General features: G+C 32.5%; 1 protein-coding gene and 1 pseudogene across 1 annotated transcript in view; one reads left to right on the plus strand and one right to left on the minus strand.

Annotated features, from left to right (window-relative positions):
- Positions 1-14,343, plus strand: part of ZMAT4 (zinc finger matrin-type 4) — a 264,020-nt gene that overhangs the window by 158,751 nt on the left and 90,926 nt on the right. The window lies entirely within an intron of this gene.
- On the minus strand, positions 4,293-4,411 carry LOC112483488 (annotated as a pseudogene).

Raw genomic sequence — 14,343 nt, forward strand, 5'->3', positions numbered from 1 at the left:
TTATGTGAATATATATGTTTTTATGTGGACCATGTTGGTTGTTGCCTTTGTATCTCATCCAGTATAAAAGCCAACACCTTTACTATGATCTACCAGGTCCTGCATGATTTGCACCATGCCTCCTATTACATCCCTAACCTCCTTACCTCCTCTTTTGCTCTGCTCTAGCTACTCAAGTACCCTTGCCAATTTGTGAACACATGGGTCACCCTCATGCTCAGTGTTTTTCTAATCACTGTTCTAAGTGCACTTAGAATGCTCTTCCTTCAGATATCTGTATGACCAGTTTTTCACTTTCAAGACTTTATTCCAAAGTCCCTTTTACAATAAGCCCTTCTTGGACTACATTAAAATTTCACACACTTCTTCCCACAGACTTCATATTCCTTTTTCATTTTTTCCTCCTCTTTAGCAATTATTACTAATATAAAATATATTTTACTTATCTATCTTAATTATTATCAACTTCTTCATGTGATATAAGCTCCATGACAGAGGTTATCACCTAGGCTGTTCTCTGTACTGTCCCCAGTTGACACTCCATACATATCTGTTTAAAATATTGAATGAGCTTAATGATGCATCAGAAATCATATTCCATGCCCATTAATATCTTCTATTACTATTTTAATTACTTTGTTTTCATGTAATAACTTTTTTCATTATACTAATATATTAATATACCATAATTTATTCAACATTAGTTTAATAACTAATATACCATAGTTTGTTCAAATATTATTGTCTATTATTTTCACATATATTTACTTATTTTGCTATCGTAATTAACATCTTAGCAAATACCTTGTATGTATTTGTTCAAATCTCTGATACTTTCCATAGGATAAATTTCTAGAAATGAAGTTTCCGGGTCAAGAAAAATGTCTTTAAGGTTTTTGATACACATTCTCAAATCACTCTCCAGGAAGGCTGTATCTTTTTCACAGCAGTGATTTAAAATGCTCATGTCTTTTCACCTTTGATGATAGTAGAATTTTTAAAAGTTTCTAATTTTCTCCATCATTTTATAAACTATATAAATGTCCTACCAGTGTACTATATACTTGAAACTAATAATAAAATAAGATAAAATGCTTTTAAAAAGTTCTCAATTTTCTGAGTAAAAAATAGTAGTAACTCATTAAAAATTTTTGTTTCTTAGATTACTGTTAAGATTAGCATTTTTTTAATATTTTTGTTGGACATGTATATATCTTTTATACATTTGTAGTTTATATTCTTTTCATAGTTTTGGGGGTGATAAACTTTCTTTTAGTGTTTTCTAAGGGCACTCTATATAGGTAAGCATTTCAAAAATACATATGGTTAGTATTTTTTGCCATTTGATTTTAAATGTTTTTGTAGTATTTCTCGATATATTGAACATGTTAATGTTTATGGAATTAGATATGCATATCTTTTCTGTTTTGAACAATTTCTTTAAATTTTATGCTTATAAAGTTTAACCCATCCTAAGAGTATATGAATACATCTACATATTCTTGTTACTTTATGGCTTTATTATGTCCCCCAAATTATTATTTGACCTTCCAGTTCTATTTATTGAATGATGTCATTTCCCTTGCTGATTCGAAATTTTCCTTTATTACATACTAAGTTGAATGTATTATTTGGCTGTTTCTGCTATTATTTTGTTTTATTAACCTGCAGCTTTCTATAACAGAAACCCATTTATTATTATTTGAGTTTTAGAATATGTTTTTCATATTAGGCTAAATCACTCCTCATTTTTAATTTTCAAAATTATTTACTATCTTTTTTTTTTTTTGTAGAAGAAATTCAGAATATTTCCCCCCCAATTTCCAGAGGTTAAACTTGCATCAATTTTGTAAATAAATTTGAGAAGAAGATTTCTTTTGGTGTCTGATCTCTTTTTTAGAGCCATTATTAAATGTGGCTTGAATTGCACAGCTCCTGGCCAGTCCCCAGTTTCTGCACATTCTTTAACTTTAGAGCAAAGCTCTGTTTTTCTGGGGCATCTTTTCCAACTCTTGCTGCCTGGTGTTGCAACGTTAAGAGTCAATGTCTCACATTAAACTATGATTCCCAGGATGCTGAGCCATTGTAGCTTTCCTTGTCTCTGCCCCTGTTGCACATCTTTTTTGCTGGTGAGATGGGAAGCTACATCTGCCAGTGTATAATTTAGCAGTTACATTCCCCTACCTAGCTGATAACTATCAATGATAGTTAGAATGGATGCAGAAAGATGATAAGTAATTAGTGTTTTATTAGTTTGAGACTCATATGATAAAGGACAGCTGTCTGGTTCTTTTTTTTTTTTTTAATACAAATCTTGTCTGAAGGAAGGATGGTAGAGGTAGACAATATCTTTATTTTTTGTTTCAAGGGTATCTCTTTTATAAGATGCAGCTCTGGATAGGTTTATAATAAAAACAATGTCTTCTTCTTAAATATTACTCTTACTGTAGGTCAGGTACCATTCTAAGTACTTTCCACATATAAATTTATTTAATCCTCACTACTACCCTATGAGAGAAATCTTATTATCATTCTAGTTTTACAGATCGTTTCAATTGAACTTACACCTATAGCAGGTAGAAATTCACTTTAAATTGTGATATCAGGTGGTCTGTCAAATTAATTTTTAGTGTGCTTTTCATCCATTTTGGTCTACATTGACACGTTAGAGTTATACTTAGGAAGACACTTAGGGCTGCTAGCCAGGTGCATTTTAAACAGGAATTCACCTTTCTTAAACTTCTTATTAAAAAATAAAACACAGATACAAAATTCTCAAGGAAAAATAGACATGTCAGTTAATTAATTCTAGGGCAAACACCCTTGTAACCGTTATCCAGGCAAGAGATATATCTTTGCCAGTCATCTCAGGAGTTCCTCCATTTTCTTCATCTTTATCTTGACTCTCATTGTTTCACCAAAAGTAACTGCTATCCTTGATTTTCCAGAACCATTTTCTTGGGTTTTGTATAGTTTTATGACAAAGTGTACCTTCCTAATTACCATAGTTTAGTCTTGCCCAAGTTTAAAAAACTCGACTTATTTTTTTCATCTATTCGAGTCTGCAGAGTCCTTTTCCATTTCCTTCTTTTCTATATAATTTACCCACATAGGAACTTGGGGCCATTTAACCTATAGAGTTTTCTAAAGTATAGATTTGGTTGGTTGTCTGTATCTGGTTCCATTGAACACTTTCCTATGTCCTTTCTGTTTCCTGCAAATTGGCAGATGAATCTCCAGAGACTTGATATGATGTGGGTTGATGCATTTGGCCACACTGTAAATGGTGTTGAGTTCTTTATCCAAAGGCACAAGATATCTGAGTGTCTCTCTTTTTGTGGTATTAGTAGCCATTGATGCTCAATGCCTAGATCCAGTAATTTATTGTAAATTAAAAAAAAAAAAAGATTTATTTCATTTCTGTTTCATTGATTAATAGGAATAATTTTGAACAAACATTGTTCCTCTTTTACTATTTGGTACTTTGTGCTGTAGTTCTTTTAGAAAAGGTACAGAAATTGCTTCATTCTCCCCTTTTTATCAATTTTTCAATTAAGGAATTGATTCACTATCACTCTGCAAAGGTAACCAAATAGGCTTTTAAGAAATACTATTGTTAGTTAATGAATTTAATGTGTTTTGATCATTGCAATTACTATCCATTTTGAAGTTCAGATCGTCTCATCTCTGTCAGTGGAAGCCTTCAAGTTTGCCTGTGAGTCCTTGTGTCATGACTGTAATAGTCTTTGATATTTCTTATTACCCAGTGTGGCAAGGTATTTTAGACTCATTGTGTACTTCGTGGTATCAGTGTTTTCCCCAAAAAGACTGAGTTACTTTTAGTGGGAATGGTATTTCAAAATTGTTATGATTTCTGAGTGCTAGAGATGTTGTATTGAGTTTTTTTGTAATTTATTTTAGGTCTCTTTAGTGGATAGAACTAAGAAATATTTATGTTTATAGAATACCTCACAAGTAAATACTGATTCTTCCAATTCAATTATAATTACGGGATTTTTTTAACGTACTGTTCTATATTTCCCCTTTATCCACATTGAGTATCTTGATTCTCATATTTCATATTACTTATTTACTCTAGTCAATATTATAAACATAGCATCCTGCAAATAGCAATATTACCAGTACATCACTAATATTTTAACTAATAAATAAAATATTTTTGCATCACATGTTCTTCCCATTTTTTTAATTATAGTTTTTTTAGATGAGGCAACCCTTGGTTGAGTGCAAGGACCGTGTCAGCTTACAATCCCTTATTTTTTTATTTTTCACACCTATAGCACCTGGTCTTCCTAGGTGGTCTCCCATCCAAGTACTAACCATGCCCGACCCTGCTTAGCTTCTGAGATCAGATGGGATCGAGCTTGTTCAGGGTGGCATGGCCATAGACTGTTCTTCCCATTTTTAAATAATTATATTATATCCACATTATCTGAACGTATAGTCATTACATACTATACTTTCTTCCTACTAACTTCCATTTATCTTAATTATGTAAATAGTTATCTATATCATGCTACTACTAATTGTTATATTGATGTTCCTCTAGTCATTCTGTTTATTTGAATCTTATATTCCAATAAGTACAATAGGCAAAGCTCATGAGAACAAAGTTATCTAATAAGTTCTTGCCTATTATCACTTTGGGTCCTTTCTATTTAAATGTCAGTTTTGTTGGATATAAAAACTAGGTTCATATTTATTTTCTTGAGAAAGAAAATGGAGTAAAATATATTACTCCATTTGTTTTTGGAATAAAACATTAGAGTTGGAAAGTCTGATAATGATCTAATTTTGTTTACCTTATAAATGTCATTTTCTTAGAGGCTCAAATAATTTTTTTAAATGTTACTCTAAAGTTCAGTAATTTTACTAAAATATGTTTTTGTATAGGTTGTTCATAATCAATGTTCAGAGTATTCTCTTTCGATGTATACTTTATTTTTAATTTTATGAAATACCCATGTATTTGCTTTTTTTCTTCTCTTTGGCTTACTTTTTCAAAGTCTTTTATTATTCATATATTGCATCATCTTTCTCTTTCTTCAATTTATCACTTACTGTTGATTCTCTTTAGGTCTCTTTACTTTTTAAAGAATTTTAAATGTTTTTCTTTACCTCCTATTTCTTAGTTATTTGTTGTGTTTACTCATCTTCTATTAATCTATTTTAATCTTCATTTTTGAAGTGATTTATTCTTTTATTTCTAATTATTTCTAATTTTTGAATTTTCTCATTTTTGTTTTTTTCATGTCTTGTATTATTTTCTTAAAGTTTCTTAGTTTGCTTTGAAATAGAAGGTTACTTTGAACTGTTTTGAAAGCATTTATTTCTGATGTGTTCATTGTCTATAAACATGTCCTTTTGTTCCTTTAAAAATAATAACTTTCTATAAGATTTGATTTTCATAATTTTCTCTTGCTCATTATTATGCATTTGATTCTTGAACTTTAAAAAGGAGGTGTGATTCAAGGTTTTTTTTTTCTAACTTAAAACTTTTTTTTAAAAAAAATGTGTGTGTGTGTAAGTGTATTTTTCAAAATATAATAGCTTGTTTACTAAAGTTTATTAGCTCTTTCTCACCCCTCAATGTTTGTCTGAGTCTTCTCCTTTCTTTGTCTCTATTATCCCTATCTTGATCAATTTTGACTCTACTCTCAGCATTTTCTTTTTACTATGAAGCCCTTTCTTGGATGGAAGTTCTGGTGAGTCATACTGAAAGTTCATAGGAAATAAATTGTACTTGCCCCTTCGGACCCTACATAGACCTCTTGTGCCCATTTAATATTTGGATTGACAAGCCATCCTAATTTCAATTGCTGTTCTCACAAAGATCTGCCACACTTTCTCATGAATACTTACTGGCAACTGGGGGGTTCTGCTGCTCTGAGGTCCAACAGATGTCCCACTGCTTCACTCTATTTCCCTGCACAGATGCTGATATTATACTGGTCTTAGGACTCTCATTGGTTTATTTTCATTTGGTTTTATTTTGAAGTTTATGAAAATACCTTATCACCTAGTTTTGCTACAGTTATTGTCTGTGGGTTTTTTGTTTCGCTATCTAGTTTTTTATATTTTATATTTGGATATTTAGAGAAAATGACAAGATATATCACTGATACCTACATCTCAGAATCCTCATTTTGTATTTTTGTAAATCAGTCAGCACAGATATTTATTGAATGACCTATGACAGGTCCTCTTATAGACATTGAGAATATAGCTGTGAACAAAACAGAGTTCCTGCCCTCAAGAAGCTTACATTATACTTGTTGAAGATAGACATTAAACATGTACACTGGTAAATGAAAGAGAAAATGTCAGGTATAAGTTAGCTCCATGAAGAAGATAAAATAAGGTAATACTCATCTATTTCAATATGTATAAATTAAACTTGCATAGTACTTTCCAGATTACAAAGCATCTGTTTATATATCGCATTCTGTTTAACCTGACTTTTATCTCATAAATAGATGGACAGAGCAAATTTTATTTCTCTTCTAACAGAGAAGGAATTTCGTACTTAATAAGGATACGCGATATCTAGCACGTTTAAAGCCTGAGCTCCAGCCAGCATCTTTTGATTCCAAATTTGCTTCTCTTTAATTTAACATTCTGTGTTTTTTCATACCACATCATATAAAGCATTATATTGGGGGCTGGATATGATACATTTTTTAGCCCAAGGAATTAATATTTTATTAAAAATAATCAGATTTACTCTAAGCAGCATTAAGTGTGTGAGGGAGCCCTAAGTGAAGCTTTGTGGGTGTGAGGGAAGAATGAGATCTCTTCGTGGTGGCGACTCTTAATGAAGCCTTGATGAGGGACATGAGATTTGAGTAGCCCTTGCATGTAGAGAGATTGAAGAAATTCTAGTTGGAAGGAGCCATATGAACAAAGACAGGTAGGAATATACTCAACATAGTTGGAGGACAGGGAGAATTTATTCATTGGATCATTTTTTCCTTCATATACTTCTTCAAGAAACTTTTAAGATACTACATGCCAGGCACTGTGCTAGGGCAGATAGAAGATAGATAAGAAAGGAATCTACGTTAGTGGAGGATACTACTGCTCTCCACCCTGATGTAGAAACGAGACCTAAGGACTGAATCTTCACTCACCTGCAGCATCTGACAAGGGCAAGCAGCCATGAGACAGAGAGCAAAGAAATTTAGAGCTGGGATTTCAAGCCACTCTTGGCAGGCTCCTTGGTGTTAATGACCTTGAAAAAAATCCATTTGCTTGGAGCATACTATGTATGAAAAGCAATGGTTAGGGAAAAGACTAGAAAAATGTGTTGAGAGATTTTAGCAGACTTTAACTGTCATGATAAGAAATTTATTTTTAGATAGTAAAGAACCCTTGAAAGTTTTTGATGCTAGGACTGACCTAAGATGCCAGTGCTGTATAATGAAAATAGCACTACCTTGAATTTAGCTAGGCGAGTATTCAAAAATCAGCTCTGCCACACTCTGCAAGCATGACATGCTGGAAAATTTATTTAAACACTCTGGGCTTCATTTTCCTGATCTATAAAAATGGGGATTTGTTTATTTATTTCTTTACCGATTCCTTCATTATTTCATTTTAAATTCAACTAATATTTAATAATTATTCAATATGTTCTAGAGCTACACCATCCAACCCATGGTCACTTGGCACATGGAGCCATTGAGCACTTGAAACATGGATAATCTGTATCGAGATGTGCTATAAGTGTAATTATATACCAGATTTCAAAAAGTCTTATTAAGAGAAAAAGAATATATACCTAAAATTAAACACAATTTAGGTCAAATACATGTTAAAAGGATATATTGGGCTAAATAAAATGATTTTTAAATTAAATTTACAAGTTCTTTTTATTTTTAAATATGGCTATTAGAAAGTTAAAGGTGGCCATTTGTGGCTTGTACTATAGGCTATAGGACAGTGCAGTTCTAGATACTGGGATTACAATACTGAAAAATTTAGTGGTAGGGGAAAGATAATATATAAGTAAACTTAAATATCTAAACCATGAAATTTTAGAATGTGAAAGAAGTACTATGAAGAATGTAAAAGAGTGGCATGAAAAGGAACTCAGGCTTGAATACGAGTGATGGGGAAAAGAATGTAAAAGGGATTGAGAAGTAGAGAGAAGTAGACAATTTGGGGATATAATTGGAGGACAAGGAGACAAAATTTGCTGATGGATTGATTGCAGTGGATGGGGGAACAAGAAAGAGGAATAAATCCTAAGCCTACTTTAGGGTTATTATGAAAACTAAGTGTGATAAAGTATATAAGACACCTAATGCGATGTTTGGCCCATATGACTCTCAGAAAATGGCAACTGTGCTGACACTGGAGTCTGAGGGTGTGGATGATGATAGCAAGCAGTGCTGCTCTGAGGGAAAATCTCTCTGGCAGGGATGTCATTCCAATTTTAAAACTCCCTCATCTCTATCCCATCTTAAAGTGATGTTTCGAATAGGAAATACAGCTTTTCATTTTGTTGCTTTTGAGATTGTCAGAGCTTTTTGACATTTTTCTTCTCTTCCCACCTACCTCTTGTACTACCTTTATTCTCTCTGGCACATCTATTTATTGGAGACGTTTTTGTTAGCTACTTCTCTTTGTTAGTGAGGCTTACCCAAAGTATATATTTGTCCTCTCTCAGGAGCTCTGGCTAATTTCTCCTTTTTGGGGTCTTATAAGTACTGTTACCATCTGTTTAAATATTTCTTTAGTGACTGAAATACAAACCAATGCCTATCAAATACCAAAGGCACACAGAGAATTCTACATCCCTCCTGAATACAGATCTTCTTTCTCTCTTTCCTTTAGCGTCAAAATAACCATTTTCCACAATACTATGGAAATGGAGAGTTTTCATTTAATGAGTGGTTAGTCTCTATCCAAGTGGTAGGGCATGTATTTCTCCAGTTAACAGTGGAACACAAGACTCATGCCAGCTTTAATGTAGGCTCTGCAGATGTAAACACTGTAGCTTCTCTGGGAGCTAGCTGGATATCACTCATCTTCCTAGCCAGCAGGACACATTCTTCTTGTGTGGACAAACACACAATGACATGCCATTGACACTATCTTCATTTCAGTAATGAGTATGAACTTTATGCCAATTGACCTTTCCCTGAAACTAAGCAATAATGTTGGTAAGAAAACAAGGAGAGATTATTTTATGTGGAAAACAGACTTATGTGACTGAGTTAGAACTGGTTAATAGATGGCCACTTTAAGTCATTTATTCAGCAGCTATTTATTTCATGTTTATCGAGTCTTATACATATCCATACCTATGGCAAACACTGGAGATGATGAGGCGTGGGGAGGAATAGTTCCTAAAGTTCTTGCCTTTAAGATGTTTCTGGAGAGACGATCCTAAAAAATGCTAATAAAACAAAGAACAAGACCTAATTTGAATTATGGCACAAAAGTTAAGGACTGGGAGAGGTCAGCCACAAAAAATGTGGATGAAGTTTGCAAGTTCTGACAAGACTCCTGGATAAAATAGACCTTGATATCTGGATGTGAGTTGAATAGTTTGGGAGAAGAGAGAACAGTATGACCTAAATGGAGTGGAACCGGATGCATGAGACAGGACAGCGGGAGACAAGATTGCTTAGGACCCTGAAGTGGATTGTGAAGTATGCGTTCTAGGTCTTTTGGGCTTAGTGAAGTGGAAGAGAAGACAATTCTTCCCTGTTTTACTGTATCTTTTCGAGATTAAATATCATGCTATAAGCAACAACATGCATAACACTGGAAAGAGTTGCATTGATTGGACATTTAATCTTACTTACTACAGGGAATGTTCTAAGAGATTCAGTTATTTCTGCCTCTAACAAGGGGTGTCAGATGGCTCTTGCCTTTAGGTATAGCTTAGTATTAGCTGTAGTTGGAGTTCCAGAATAGCCATGAAATGTCTTTAGCCAAAATAAACACCAGTGATCAGAATTCTAAGGATGTCCATCCAGCCAGTGCTCAGAGGAATTCCGCATACTGCAAGGGAGCCCACATAAACAAAATAATTCTCAACATTTTTTCTTTTCTGAATGGGTTTGCTTCTAAGTAGAAGATATCCAGAAAAGAAAAGAAAACTATGCTTTGAATTTCAGTATTTATTTGGGCTTCTCAAATCATTTAAATGCATCTCTTGGGCTTTTTCTAAGACAGCTTTATTGAGATATAATTTATATATCATATAATTTACATATTTAAAGTATACAATTAAAAGGTTTTTAGTTTACTTCACAGAGTTGTGTAATCATCACCATAATAAATGTTAGAGCATTATCTTCACCAGAAAGAAACTCTCTACCCATTAGCAGTTGCTCCCCATTTCCCCTGACCTCTTCCTCCCCATCCCCCTGCTCCTTCCTAGACAATCGTTAATCCACTGTCTTTATAGATTTTCCTATTCTGAAAATTTCATATAAATGAAATTATACAATATATGGTCTTTCATGATTGACTTTTTCCACTTAGCATAACATTTTCAAGATTCATCTGTGTTGTGGCATGTATCAGTCCTACATTTTTTTTATTGCTGATGATAGGTCATTGTATGTATAAAGCATATTTTATTTACCTATTCTTCAGATGATGGACATATAAGTTGTTTTCACTTGTGGACTATTATGAAGTATACGGCTATGAATATTTATGTGTAAGTTTTTATACGAACATATATTTTTATTTCTCTTGAATGAAATATACATTTTATTGTCATTTTCATGGTAACTGTTTTATAAAGTCACCAACTCTGAATTAGCAATCACTAAGCCATTGCTCCTGGGGGAAATACAAGGTTAAGTTTCTGCAAGACACTGATCATAAGATTTTTGTCATCTGATCAATATAAAATCTTGTTTTATGTGAGTTTCTGTTTAAAGATGCCTTATGTAATATATATTTCTTACAAATAATTGATTACAAGTAGTATTTCTTTATAGTAAAACGCAAGCTGAGAAGGGTTTAACATTTTCCCGACTCTGGGTAATATGGTAGATTTCATTGGCTTTTAGCTCCATAACAATGCTGTCCATTATGCTTTTTCTACCAGTCATTATCTCATGAATCCACAAATTTAGCCGCGTTTCCATAGTTTCATCATGCGCTGTAGATGTCACTTTAGCACTTTCTGGAGTGTCCTCACAGACATATTAGCAAATTCTCTGTTCCTTATTCTGGATGTAATGTACTGTCTATTGATTAACATTGAACTTGCAGCCAGCATCACTGTTTCTCATGCCTGAATGAAACTTATTTAACACATGTATTTTCTCTTAAAGTACATCACAATTTTCTTGTGCTTCAGAATACTTGACAGCTACTTAACATTACCCTTAGGGGTCATTTTAAGCAGCAAAATCACCAACAGCACAAAAATACAAAAAATGTGACACTATGTAGACCATGAAAAGAACACTTACTTACATTCTGAGAGGTAAAACAACCTCAGTTGAGACAGAAGTGTCAGATGACTCTAATTTTTTGCAGAAGACTGATAAATATAGCAAAGAAAAGAGAAGACTCAAAACAACTAGATCCAACAGACAGCTATAGAATATCTAGTTCTACCTTCAATTCTGTCAGCTTTTGCTTCATGTATTTTCCAACTCTATACTTATGTGCATGTAAGTATGTAATTGTTATATCTTCCCAAGGACTTGGCACTTTAATCATTATAAAATGCCCCACTTTTTATCTCTAGCAATAATGTTTGTTTCAAAGTTTTATTTTCTCTGATACTAGTATAGCTTCTACAGCTTTCTTACGAATGCTGTTTGCCTGATATAACTTTTCATCCTTTTACTTTCACCCATTGTATCACTGGCTCTAAAGCATGTCTCTTCTACACAACATATAGATTAGTCATTGTATTAATCAAGTATTACCATCTCTATTTTGATTAGATTGTTTAATACTTTCACATTCAGTGTTATTATTCCTATAGTTGAATTTATATCTACCACTTTACTTTTATTTTTTAAATGAAATTATGTCTTTTTTCCCTCCTTTTTTTTTCTCATTTACCACTTTCCTTGGCATTAAGAGAATATTTTATACTGCAACATTTTAATTCTTTTAGTGATTTTTCACTATAATACTTTGAATTATTTCTTTAGTTATTGTTCTTAAGCTTACCATCTACATCTCAACTTATCAAAATCTACTTATAATTTAAACTAACTTAATTTTAGCCAGAGAAAGATATGTTCTCTCTTCTCCCTTTTGTGCTAATATTGTTATGTATATTACCTCTATGTTACCCAACAATATATTGTTGTAATTATTATTTTACGTAACTTTGTATCTCTTAAGAAGGCGAGAAGCAAATTAGAGCAGTACATATTTTAGTGTAGTAAACTTCTTATTTACTCTTTATTGTTATCATAATTTTTTCCTGTGGATTTTTGTTAGAATCAGTGTCATTTCTTTACTCAAGAGCAGCTTTGCTCCCACCTACCATCTTTGTATTGTTATTGTCAAACAATATGTATGTTTCTATATGTTATTGGTCCAACTACACTAATATACACATGTGATTTTATACATATACTTTTAAAATTAGTTAAGGGAAGAAAGAAGACATGCATATATTCTGTTTTTTATAATTATGTAATTATTTTTACTTATGCTTTTTTTTGTTTTGTTTTGTTTTGTTCTGTTTTTCATGAGATTCAAATTTTTGTCTGATGGCACTTGCTTTCTGTTGAAGAACTTCCTTACTATTTCCAATAAGGTGATGTGCTAGTAACAAATTCTCTCACTTAAAAAAATCTTCGAATGTCTTTATTTCAATTCATTTTTGAAAGACAGTTTTGCTGGAAGTACAATTCTTGGTTTATAGATTTTTTTTTTTTTTTTGGCACTTTGAATATATCATCCCACTGACTTCTGACCTCCATTGTTTCTAATGAGAAGTCAGTTAATCTTATTGTGGTTTCCTTGTATATGATGGGTTGTTTTTCTCTGCTATTTTAAATATTTTCCGTTGTTTTTGGCTTTCAGTATTTTAACTAGGCTATATCTGGATGTGAATCATTTAGCACTTATTCTACTTGAATTTTGTTGAAATTCTTGGGTGTGTAGATGAATGTTTTCTTTAAATTTGGAAAATTTTCAGTCATTTCTTTGAATATTTTTTCCTGCTCCGTTCTCTTTCTCTTCACTTTCTGATACGCTCATTTTATGCATTGTTGGTATTCTTAATGGTGTTCCACTATTCTTTGAGGCTTTGTTCAATTTTTTTCATTCTTTTCTTTTTTTTGAAATGTATAACTTCTATTGATCTATCTTCAAGTTACTGATTCTTTTTTTCTGCAAGCACTCTCCTAATGAATTTTTCATTTTGATCATACATTTTAACTCTAGAATTACCATTTAATTCCTTTCTTTTTTTCTAAAATTTTTATTTATTTATTTTTTAGATGAGGCAACCCTTGGTTGACCTCAGAGATTGCAAGGACCTTGATAGCTTACAACCCCTTATTTTTTTTTTATTTTTTATTTATTTTTTTATTTTTTATTTATTTTTTATTTTTTACGCCTACACAGCACCTGGTCTTCCTCCGTAGTCTCCCATACAAGTACAATTTCTTTCTTTTTTGATACTCTCTATTTGATAATGTACTGGCATCATACATTCCATGACTTCTTTAAACATGATTTCCTTTAATTTTTTGAACACATTTTTGATTGTTTGAAGTCTTTGACATTACTTTGAAGTCTTTGCCAATTAAACCTAACATCTGGGTCCTCTTTTTTTCCCCTGTATATGGGTTACACTTTCTGCTTTTTATTTTATTTTTCCCACATTTTGTAAGTTTGTTTCTGTTGTTGAAAATTGGATATTTTAGGTACTATATTATAAAAATGCTGTATAATGATTCCTCCGTCCTCCAAGGCTTGTTTTTGCTATTGTTTGCTCATTTATTTGTCCAATGTCTTGGCTAGACTATTTTAATAATGTCTATTTCCTTCATGATGTGCGTGATGACCAATGTTACTGCTCAGAGGTGCAGCCTTAGGAGTGTGCATAGTCACTGTGGGATGACATTGGCATTTTTAGGACTCCCATTGACTGTTTCTCTGATCTTCTCTGTTAAATTGCCTGCCTCTGCTGGACTCATACCTAGAATTTAGGTTCTACTAGTTGCTGGATGATCACTCTTATTGTTTTTGTCAATGCTCTAGGATATAAATTCTCCAAAGGCTGATCCAATTAAATGTAGTCCTTTTTGTAGGGTTAGTCTTTTAGGCAAATATATGAAGTTTGTTCTAACTACAAAAAAACTCTCCTTA

This window comes from Pteropus alecto, unplaced genomic scaffold (assembly GCF_000325575.1).
Source record: "Pteropus alecto unplaced genomic scaffold, ASM32557v1 scaffold24, whole genome shotgun sequence".
NCBI classification, from domain to species: Eukaryota; Metazoa; Chordata; class Mammalia; order Chiroptera; family Pteropodidae; genus Pteropus; species Pteropus alecto.